Source organism: Ciconia boyciana, chromosome 30, assembly GCF_034638445.1.
Source record: "Ciconia boyciana chromosome 30, ASM3463844v1, whole genome shotgun sequence".
Lineage (NCBI taxonomy): Eukaryota > Metazoa > Chordata > Aves > Ciconiiformes > Ciconiidae > Ciconia > Ciconia boyciana.
In genome coordinates, this window is record NC_132963.1 from 1,496,222 (window position 1) to 1,507,756 (window position 11,535).

An 11,535-nucleotide genomic window follows, 5' to 3' on the forward strand; every position below is an offset into this window, starting at 1 on the left:
TCATCCCTGCCTGTACCCCCATCGCTGCCTGTACCCCTTTGCTGCCCGTACCCCCTTTGCTGCCTGTACCTGGCAGCAGCCATTTGCTGGCCGGAGAGTGACCGTGGCAGCGGCTCCATGTCGGTGAGGAGCTCGGCCGCCCGCCCGTCCGTCCGTCCGTCCGTCAGACGGGTAAACCGGACTCCGCGTCCCCCTCCCCGTCACCGCCGACCCCCCGGCGCGGTGACACCCCGGCCCGCCGCCGCCTTGGGGGCATGGGGGGGGATTTGGGGTGTCACCCCCCCGGCAGTGCCCCCTCTGTCCACACCCCCCCCCCCCCCCAGGGGACCCCCCTCCATCCCGGTTCCCGGTGTGAGCACGGGCGTGCAAGCTCTCGCACGCTCTTGCACGCTCGCCGGCCGGCCTGTCGCACGCGTGGGGACGTGCCGCTGGCACGCTGCCGGCCTGAGGGTCGGGCCACGTGCACGCGGCCCTTGCACACTCCTGGTGCACGCTCCCCTCGCACGCTCCCCTCGCACGCTCCCGGGATCCCGCCGCGGGCAGGGGTCGTGTCACGCGCACCCTCCCCTCGCACGCTCGCTTTGCACGCTCGAGATCCAGCTCCGTGCGAGGGACGGGCCACGGGCACGCTCCCCTTGCACGCTCCCTGTACCCTGCCTGCGGCCCTGGGGACGTTCGGGTGTGCCTGCACCCTGCCTGTACCCTGCCTGCACCCTGCCCGTACCCTGCATCCCCTGCCTGTACCCCTGCCTGTATCCCCTGCCTGTACCCCTGCCTGTACCCTGCCTGTATCCCCTGCCTGTACCCCTGCCTATATCCTCTGCCTGTACCCCTGCCTGTATCCCCTGCCTGTACCCCTGCCTGTATCCCCTGCCTATACCCCTGCCTGTATCCCCTGTCTGTACGCTGCCTGTATCCCTACCTGTCCCCTGCCTGTATCCTCTGCCTGTCCCCTGCCCATACCCTGCCCGTACCCTGCCTGTATCCCCTGCCTGTCCCCTGCCCGTACCCTGCCTGTCCCCTGCCTGTCCCCCTGCCTGTCCCCCTGCCTGTATCCCCTACCTGTCCCCTGCCTGTATCCCCTGCCCGTACCCTGCCCGTACTCTGCCCATACCCTGCCTGCACCCTGCCTGCACCCTGCCTGCACCCCTGCCTGTACGCCGGGCAGCTCTGCATGCTGGTGGGCTGCGTCTGGCTGTGGTCAGGCTGTCTCTGGGGCGTCTCTGGGGTGGTTTGGGGGCGTCCCTGGGCTTGTTTTGGGGTGTCTGTGTCTCGGGGGTGACCCAGGCCGTCTCTCGGCGGCGTTCGGGCTGTAGGCAGGGGGTTCCCTTCGGGGTGCTTCCGGCTGCACCCCAGGCTGCGCTGGGGGTGCGGGGTGCGCCCGGGCTGCGGTCGGGGGTGGCCAGGCTGCAGCTCTCGTCGGGGCTGGGCTGTTCTTGGGGTGCGTTTGGGGTGTACCCACAGCTGCGGTTGGGGGCATTCGGGTGCATTTGGGGTGCATTTGGGGTGTACCCACAGCTGCAGTTGGGGTGTTTGCGGGTGTATTTGGGGTGCATTTGGGGTGTACCCACAGCTGCAGTTGGGGGCATTTGGGGTGTATTTGGGGTGTACCCACAGCTGCAGTTGGGGGGCATTCGGGGTGCATTTGGGGTGTATTTGGGGTGTACCCACAGCTGCGGTTGGGGGGCATTTGGGGTGTATTTGGGGTGCATTTGGGGTGTACCCACAGCTGCGGTTGGGGGGCATTTGGGGTGCATTTGGGGTGTACCCACAGCTGCGGTTGGGGCGTACGCGGGGTGTACTTGTAGCTGCAGTTGGGGTGTTTGCAGGGTGTATTTGGGGTGTATTTGTTTGGGGTGTTCCCACAGCTGCGGTTGGGGGGCATTCGGGGTGTATTTGGGCTGTATGTGGGGTGCACCCACAGCTGCAGGTGGGGTGTTTGGGGGTGCACGTGGGCTGTACCCCAGCTGTATCCCGGCTGGACCTGTAGCTGCATCCCGGCCGTATTTAGGCTGTTCCAGCATCTGCAGTTGGGGTGTACTCGGGGTGTACCCCGGCTTTGCCCCCAGCCGCCCTCGGGCTGGAGTCGGGGTCTCTTTGGGGTGTACCTGGCTGAATCGCCGGCTGTAGCCAAGCTGTGCTTGGGGCGTAGCCGCCTGTACCCCCAGCCGCTGGTGGGGTGTATTTGGAGGGCACCCCAGCTCTACCTCCCGCCGCCTCTCTGGCTGTACCCCCCTGTATTCGGGGTGTGCCCGGGCCGCATTTGGGGTGTACCCCGGCTGTAGTCAGGGGGTATTCGGGGGATACCCCGGCTGTCTCTCCGGCTGTACCCCACCTATACTCGGGGCGTACCTGGGCCGTATTGGGGGGTGCGTCCCTCCGTCTCTCCGCCTGTCCCCGTCCCCACCGGGGGTGCCACCCCTCGACACAAACGGGGGGTACCGAAGCCCCCCGCCGTCACCGCCGTCACCGGGCGAGGGGATTCCCCCGGCCCCCCCGGCTGTCGATAGGTTAAGTGTCGGGGTCAGGGTTATCGACGGGCTGATTAGCGGCGCTGGCAGGCGGTGGCGGGGCGGCATCGATTTTTGGGGGATTCCCGGCGACCCCGGCGCTGACACATCGATCCGGCTCTGACAGGCGGCTCTTGGTGTGTGTGGGGGGTTTGTGCCCCCCCCCTTCGTCCACCCGAATTCGATGCCTGGAGAGGGAGCGGGGGAGCTGGGTGCCCCACGAGGGCAGGGACCCCCATCCCAGATGGGGACCCCCCTCCCGGGGACCCCATATCGGCCAGGGGCCCCATCCCGTGCAGGGACCCCCCCCATCCCAACCAAGGGACCCCCATCCCAGATGGGGACCCCCACATCAGCCAGGGGACCCCATTCCAGGCAGGGGACCCCCATCCTATGCAGGGACCCCTATGTCAGCCAGGGGACCCCCATCCCACCCAGAGCCCCCCATCCCTACCCAGGCCCCCCATCCCACCCAGGACCCCCGTCCCAGAGAGGGAGCCCCATTCCAGTCGGGGACCCCGTCCCACCCAAGTGATCCCCATCCCACCTGAGCATCCCCACCCAGGGCCCCGCACCCCACCCAGACCCCCCATCCCACCCAAGGGACCCCATCCCACCCAAGCATCCTCCCCCAGCCCCCCATCTCACCCAGGGGCCCCCCCACCCTCCCAGGGCCCCCATCCCACCCAAGCATCCCCCCACCCCTCCCAGCCCCCCTCCCCCCAGGGCCCCCATCCCACCCAAGCATCCCCCCAGCCCCCCTCCTCCCAGACCCCCCAAGCATCCCCCTCCCCTCCCCCCAAGCATCCCCCCAGCCCCCCTGCCCCTTCCAGGGCCCCCCATCCCACCCAAGCATCCCCCCCACCCCTCCCAGGGCCTCCCCTCCCCCCCCAGCCCCCCTCCCCCAGGGCCCCCATCCCACCCAAGCGATCCCCATCCCACCCAAGCATCCCCCCACCCCTCCCAGCCCCCCCTCCCCCCAGCCCCCATCCCACCCAAGCATCCCCCCACCCCTCCCAGCCCCCCTCCCCCCAGGGCCCCCATCCCACCCAAGCATCCCCCCACCCCTCCCAGGGGCCTCCTCCCCCCAGCCCCCCTCCTCCCAGACCCCCAAGCATCCCCCCAGCCCCCCTGCCCCTCCCAGGGCCCCCATCCCACCCAAGCGATCCCCATCCCACCCAAGCATCCCCCCACCCCTCCCAGCCCCCCTCCCCCCCCAGCCCCCCATCCCACCCAAGCATCCCCCCCACCCCTCCCAGCCCCCCTCCCCCCAGGGCCCCCATCCCACCCAAGCATCCCCCCACCCCTCCCAGGGGCCTCCCCTCCCCCCAGCCCCCCTCCTCCCAGACCCCCCAAGCATCCCCCAGCCCCCCTGCCCCTCCCAGGGCCCCCATCCCACCCAAGCGATCCCCATCCCACCCAAGCATCCCCCCACCCCTCCCAGCCCCCCTCCCCCCCAGCCCCCATCCCACCCAAGCATCCCCCCACCCCTCCCAGCCCCCTCCCCCCAGGGCCCCCATCCCACCCAAGCATCCCCCCACCCTCCCAGGGGCCTCCCTTCCCCCCAGCCCCCTCCCCCAGGGCCCCCATCCCACCCAAGCATCCCCCCACCCCTCCCAGGGGCCTCCCTCCCAGCCCCCCTCCCCCCAGGGCCCCCATCCCACCCAAGCATCCCCCCAGCCCCCCCCTCCTCCCAGACCCCCCAAGCATCCCCCGGCCCCCCTCCTCCTCCCAGCCCCCAGCCCCCAAGCGGCCCCCCTGCCCCCCCCGCCCCCAGCCCCCTTTCCTCCCCCGGCAGGGCTTCCCGGCCCCCCGCGCCCCCGGGCCATCCCTCCCCTCTAATTGTTGTGGCGGCGCATCGGCAGCCCGATTAAAGGCATCGATTTTCTCGGGCGAACCGCATCGATTTTTAAATTTCCTATTGATTCCCGCCCTAAATCTCCTTAAGCAAAGCCCGCGCCGCAGATGACACCCGCTGATTAGCGTGGGGAGACCCCGCGCGGGCCCCGGCCCTCCCCCGCCCGCCGGTGGGGGCCCGCGCCCCTCCCCGCCGCCCCTGGGGGCTCCCTTCCCCTCCTGGGTGCTCCCCGCCCTCCTCGGGCGCTCCCCCCCTCTTTTGGGTGCTCTTCGCCCTCGCTGGGCCCTTCCCTCCACCCCTGGTCCTCCCCCACCCCGCTGGGTCCTCCCCCACCTCTCTGGGTCCTCCCCCACCCCTCTGGATGCTCCCCTCCCTCCCTGGGTGCTCCCCCCCTTCACCTCCCGGGTGCCCCTCTCCATCCCTGGGCGCTTCCCCCTCTTTTGGGTGCTCCTCGCCCTCCCTGGGCCCTTCCCTCCACCCCTGGTCCTCCCCCACCCCGCTGGGTCCTCCCCCACCCCTCTGGATGCTCCCCTCCCTCCCTGGGTGCTCCCCCCCTCCCCCTCCTGGATGCCGGCGTTCCCCCCGGGGAGGAGGGGGGGGGGGGCACGGATGGGGGGGGGACCCCGTGGGGTCTTGGGGGGCTCTGCCAGCCCTGACCCCTCCCCCCCCCTTCTCCCCACAGGTCCTGGACTGGACTGGAGTGAATGTCCTACAGCGGCCGCTTCTGCCTGAGAGGTAGCGGGGGACACCGGGGACACCGGGGTGACACTGGGGATCGGGGTGACACGGAGGGTCACAGTGACACCGGGGCTCGTGGTGACACCGGGGCTCACGGTGACACCGGGGCTCACGGTGACGCCAGGACTCAGGGTGATGCCGGGACTCAGGGTGATGCCAGGGCTCACGGTGACACCAGGGCTCACGGTGACACCCGGCATGACGACGGTGACATTGGGGATCACGGTGACACCAGGGCTCACAGTGATGCCGGGGCTCGTGGTGACACCAGGGCTCACGGTGACACCGGGACACACAGTGACACCAGGGCTCACGGTGGCACCAGGGCTCAGGGTGACACCAGGACACACGGTAACACCAGGACACGCAGTGACACCAGGGCTCATGGTGACATCGTGGCTCACGGTGGCACCACGGCTCACGATGACACCAAGTCCTACGGTGACACCAGGGCTCACGGTGATGCTGGGGCTCCTGGTGACACTGGGGATCACGGTGACACTGGGGCTTACGGTGACACCAGCGTTCGTAGTGACGCTGGGGCTCGTGGTGACATTGTGGATGACGGGGACACCGGGGCTCACGGTGACGCCAGGACTCACGGGGCCACCTGGCTGGTGGTGACGCCGGGGGCTCACGTCCCCACGCGCGGTGGCCCTGCGCCCTCCCCGTGGTCCCCGTCGTGGCCCCACTTGCCTGACGAGCCACGGGTGCTGCAGCCCGGCCACCCCGGCACCGCGTCACCGCGCCATTGGGGACACCCCGGTGTCACCGTCCCCACGCCGGAGGGATGACCCAAGCGGCAGCCGGATCCCCTCTGTCCCCTCAGTCCCCTGCTCTCGTCCCCTCGGTCCCTCCGGGTCACGTCCCCACGCCACACGGGTGTTGGGGACCGGCACCGTCCCACGGTGTTGGGGACAGTCACTGTTGCATCCCCTCCCCGTGTTGGGGACAGTCGTAGTTGCGCGGTGTCACCGTATTGGGGACAGTCGCGGTCGCACAGTGTCCCCACATTGGGGACCGTTGTGGTTGCATCGCGTGCCTGTGTCGGGGACCGTCGTGGTGGCACGGTGTCCCCGTGTTGGGGACCGCGGTGCTTGCATCACGTCCCCATATTGGGGACAATCGTGGCTGCACGGCGTCACCATGTCGGGGACCGTCGTGGTCACACAGTGTCCGTGCACTGGGGACAATCGTGGGTGCACGGTGTCACCGTGTTGGGGACCGTCGTGGTCACACAGCGCTCGTGCATTGGGGACAGTTGTGGTCGCGTGGTGTCCTCGGGTTGGGGACTGTCGTGGTTGCGTGGTGTCCCCACGTTGGGGACCATCCTGGTCTCACAGTGTCCATGGACTGGGGACAGTCGTGGTGGCACGGTGTCTCTGCGTAGGGGACCATTGTGGTTGCACGGTGTCCCCGTAGCGGGGACCGTCACGGTTGCCTCATGTCCCCGTGTTGGGGACCGTGGTGCTTGCGTCACGTCCCTGTCTTGGGGACCGTCACGGACGCACGGTGTCCCCGCATTGGGGACGGTTGTGGTCACACGGTGTCCCCGTGTAGGGCACGGTCATGGTCGCACGGTGTCCCCGCCTTGGGGACCACCCCAGTGTCACCACATCCCCACATCGGGGACCATCGCGGTGTCACCATGTCCCTGTGTTGGGGACCATCGCGGTGTCACCGCATCCCCGCATCGGGGACCATCGCGGTGTCACCACGTCCTCACGTTGGGGACCATCACGCTGTCACCGCATCCCTGCATCGGGGACCATCGCACTGTCACCGTGTCCCCACGTTGGGGACCACCGCGGTGTCACCGCATCCCCGCATCGGGGACCATCGCGGTGTCACCACGTCCTCCCGTTGGGGACCATGGCGGTGCCACCGCGTCCCCGCATCGGCGACCATCGCCCCGTCACCACGTCCCCATCTCGGGGACCGCCACGGTGTCACTGTGTCCTCACAGCGGCGACCATCGCCCCGTCCCCGCGTCCCCATCTCGGGGACCATCACGGTGCCACCGCGTCCCCGCATCGGCGACCATCGCCCCGTCCCCGCGTCCCCGTCTTGGGGACCACGGCGGTGCCACCGCGTCCCCGATGCAGTCGCCGCCGCCGTCACCCCGCGCTCCCCGCCGTGGTGCCACCGCGTCCCCTCACCGCGTCACCCCCCCCCTCCCCGGCCACTGCCGCAGTCCCCCACCTCCGGCTGTCCCCCCCGCCCCCCGCCTCGCCGTGGGGACGGTGACCCCAGCCCCTCCCGGGGGGCCCCCACAGGGCGGGGGGGGGGGGGGGAGGGGAGCGGTCGCCCCGGGCCCGGCGGGGGGAGGGGCGGGTTTTGGGGGGCCGGGGGCGCCCCGTGGCGGGGGGCCGCCCTCCCCGCCTCCCCCCGGGGATAATCGCTTTTGTCTGGGCGGACTGGAGTGGACTGGGGGGGGCGGGGGGGTCCGCGACGGCCGCCGGGTCGCTGCTGGGCAGCGCTGCCGGTGGGCTGGGGGAGGAGGGAGGGGAGGGGGAGGGAGCGGGGGGCGGGGGTGGGCGATGAGGGGGATGGGGGCGGGGGGCGGGCAGTGGGGGTGTAAGGGGGTGATGGGGGTGGGGTGCAGTGGGGGGCTGCGATGGGGGCGCAAGGGGGAGCGATGGGGTGGGGGCGGGGGCGTGATGGGGGCTGGGGGTGCAAGGGGGCGCAAGGGGGTGCGATGGGGGCTGGGTGCGCAATGGGGGTGAGCAATTTGGGGGGGGGCGGCTGCGCTTGCCACGGGGTGTGAAATTGGGGGGGGCGGGGTCGCCGTGCGTGATTGCTGTGTGCAATGGGGGGGTGAATTGGGGTGCAATGGGGGCTGGGCGTGTGACGGGGGGCTGTGCTTGACACGGGGCTGCACGGGGGGTGTCCCCGTCTGTACTGGGGATGTGCAAGGGGGTGCAGAAAGGGGGCGGGGGCACCCGGGGTGGGGGGGACCCCAGGCGTCGGGGGGGACCCAGGCGTCCGAGTTGGGGGGGGGATGGAGGAGGAGGAGGAGGAAGGACGGGGGAGGGAAGGGGGGTCAGCCCCGCACCTGCAGGCTGGGGGGGGGAGGGGCGCGGCTCGGCCGCTTGGGTCCCGACCCCCGCGCACGTGGGCGCCGGGGCCGACCCCGTGTCCGGCCACCCCCACCCACCCCCACCCCCCACCACCACCACCCCCCATTTCACGTCTCGGCCGCGCTGGTGCCCGCGGCGGAGCCGGAGCCCGGCGGCCCCGGAGCGCGTATGGAGGCGGCGGCGGCGTCCGGCGGCTGCGGCCCCCGGTAAGAGCCCGGGGCGGGGGGAGCGGTCCCGGTCCCACCCCACCCCCCATCCCCATCCCCATCCCCATCATCCCCATCCCGCTCCCCACCATCCTCATCCTCCCGCTGCCCGGTGGGTCCCCTCCCGGTGCCCGGTTTCCCCCCCCCCCCCCTCCGTTCCCCCTCCCCACGCCGCTGGAAGCGCTTTTTTTTTTTTTTAATACCGGTCGGTATCGACCCCCCCGTGTCAAAAACAACAACAAAAAAAAAGCAAAACAACAACAACAAAAAAAAAAAAACCCAAACCTTCCCCCCCCCCCCAAAAAAAAAAAACCAAAAAAAAAAACCCCAAAAACGATCGAAACCGGCGGCGCCTGCGGCGGGTCGATACGGGGTGGGGAGGGGCGGGGGAGGGGGGGCACCGGGGTAATAGGAGGGGTGGGGGGTGGGGAAGCGGGGGCAGGGGGTCTCGGGGCTGTTGGGGGTGGGGAGCGGGGGGTGGGGATGGGTGTGGGGGTCGGGGCAGGAGGGGGTGGGGGCTGGGGGCGATGGGGGGTCGAGAGTGTGGGGGGCGGGGGGGCAGGGGTGCACACGCGTGTCTGCGCGCGCGCACGCGTGGGCCTGGTGCGAGCGCGTGGCGGGCGCGGGCGAGCACACGCGTGTGCCCGCGCCGGTGTCGTGTGTACCTGCGGCCGGTGACACCGTCGCGACGGTGGCACTGTCGCGACGGTGGCACTGTCGCGACGGTGGCACGGGGGCTGGCGGGGGCGGCTCTGGGGGCCGCAAACCCCTCCGGCCCCTTCCCGCTCCCCTCCGTCCGTCCCTCTGTCCCTCTGTCCCTCTGTCTGTCCACCCCTCCGTCCCTCCGTCCGTCCGTCCGTCCGTCTCCCCGTCCCTCCATCCTCCCGCTTCTCTGTCCCCTCTGTTCCTCCGTCCCCTCCGTCCTTCTCTCCCACCGTGTCCCTCTGTCCCTCCATCCCTGTCCCTCTGTCCTTCCGTCTGTCCGTCCCTCTGTCCCTCCGTCCCTCTGTCCCTCCATCCCTGTCCCTCTGTCCTCCCGTCCGTCCGTCCCTCTGTCCCCTCCATCTTTCCGTCCCTCTGTCCTTCCGTCCCTCTGTCCCCTCCATCCCTGTGTCCCTCTGTCCTTCCGTCCCTCCGTCCCTCCATCCCCACGTCCCTCTGTCCCTCTGTCCCTCCGTCCCTCTGTCCCCTCCATCCCTGTCCCTCTGTCCCTCTGTCCCTCCATCCCCGTGTCCCTCTGTCCTTCCATCTGTCCTTCCGTCCCTCCGTCCCTCTGTCCCCCCGTCCCTCCGTCCCTCTGTCCCCTCCATCCCTGCGTCCCTCTGTCCTTCCATCCCCGCATCCCTCTGTCCCTCCGTCCCTCTGTCCCCTCCATCCCTGTCCCTCTGTCCCTCCATCCCTCTGTCCCCTCCATCCCTGTCCCTCTGTCCTTCCGTCTGTCCGTCCCTCTGTCCTTCCGTCCCTCCATCCCTCTGTCCCCTCCATCCCTGTCCCTCTGTCCTTCCGTCCGTCCGTCCCTCCATCCCCTCCATCTTTCCGTCCCACTGTCTCTCCATCCCTCCGTCCCTCTGTCCTGATCTCTCCCGTCCCTCTGTCCCTCTGTCCTTCTGTCCCCATCCCCTCCATCCCCTGTCCCTCCATCCCTCTGTCCTTCTGTCCCTCGGTCCTTCTGTCCCTCTGTCCCCTCTGTCCCCTCTGTCCCCCCCATCGCCCTGTCCCTCTGTCCCTCCATCCTTCTGTCCCCCGTCCCCCTGTCCTTCTGTCTGTCCCTCCGTCCCTCCCTTCCCTTCTCTCCACCCCCCCGCCCCTTCCTAGCCCCTGGGCCATGTGGGGGGCACTTGGGGGGGGCAGGGGCTCCCTTTGGGGGACCCCGGGGCCCTTTGGGGTCTTGCCCCCCCAGCATCACCCCTCCCCCACGTCCCGACCTTGACCCGGTGGCACCCTGGGGGTCTGGTCCCCATGGGGGGGGTCTGGTCCCCATGGGGGGGGTCTGGTCCACATGGGGGGTCTGGTCCACATGGGGGGGGGTCTGGTCCCCATGGGGGGTCTGGTCCCCATGGGGGGGTCTGGTCCCCATGGGGGGGGGGTCTGGTCCACATGGGGGGTCTGGTCCACATGGAGGGGGTCTGGTCCCCATGGGGGGGGTCTGGTCCCCATGGGGGTCTGGTCCCTATGGGAGGGGTCTGGTCCACATGGAGGGGGTCTGGTCTCCATGGGGGGTCTGGTCCACATGGAGGGGGGGTCTGGTCCCCATGGGGGGGGTCTGGTCTCCATGGGGGGGGTCTGGTCCCCATGGGGGTCCCCCAGCCCGGCCGTTCCCACGCCCCCGCCCCCGCGCCCCTGATGGACAGCTCTGCCCATCGCCCAGATTGGGGACAGCGGGGGGGCAGGGACGCGCCGGACGCCTGGGCCCGCGCTGGGGGGGTCAGAGGGCCCGGACCCCCGGGTGCGCAGCCGGCAGACCCCCCCCGTGTCGTGTCCCCTCCGCCCCGTGACGTGTGTCCCCCCGGTGTCGTGTCCCCCCCGGCCCCCGATTGATGCCGCTGCCAGGGGTTCCCGTTGTCAGGAGGGGGTGTGGGGTGATGGGGGGCTATAGGGCTATGGGGGCTATAGGGTGATGGGGGGCTATAATAGGGCAATTGGGGGGCTATAGGGCTATGGGGTGATGGGGGGCTATAGAGCAATGAGGGGCGATAGGGGTCTATAGGGCTATGGGGGCTATAGGGCAACGGGGGCTATAGGATGATAGGGGCGGCTATAGGACTATGGAAGGGCTATAAGGTTATGGGGGCTATAGGGCTATGGGGGGTTATAGGGCTATGGGGGCTATAGGATGATGGAGGCTATAGGGATATGGGGGTTATAAGGCTACAGGGGCTATAGGTTATGGGGGGCTATAAGGTGATGGGGGCTATAGGGCTATGTGGGGGCTATAGGATGATGGGGGCTATAGGGCTACGGGGGCTATAGGTTCTGGGGGTCTATAGGGCTATGGGGGCTATAGGACGATGGGGGCTATAGGATGATGGGGGTCTATAGGGTGATGGGGGTCTATAGGGCTATGGGGGCTATAGGACGATGGGGGGCTATAGGATGATGGGGGTCTATAGGGTGATGGGGGTCTATAGGGCTATGGGGGCTAT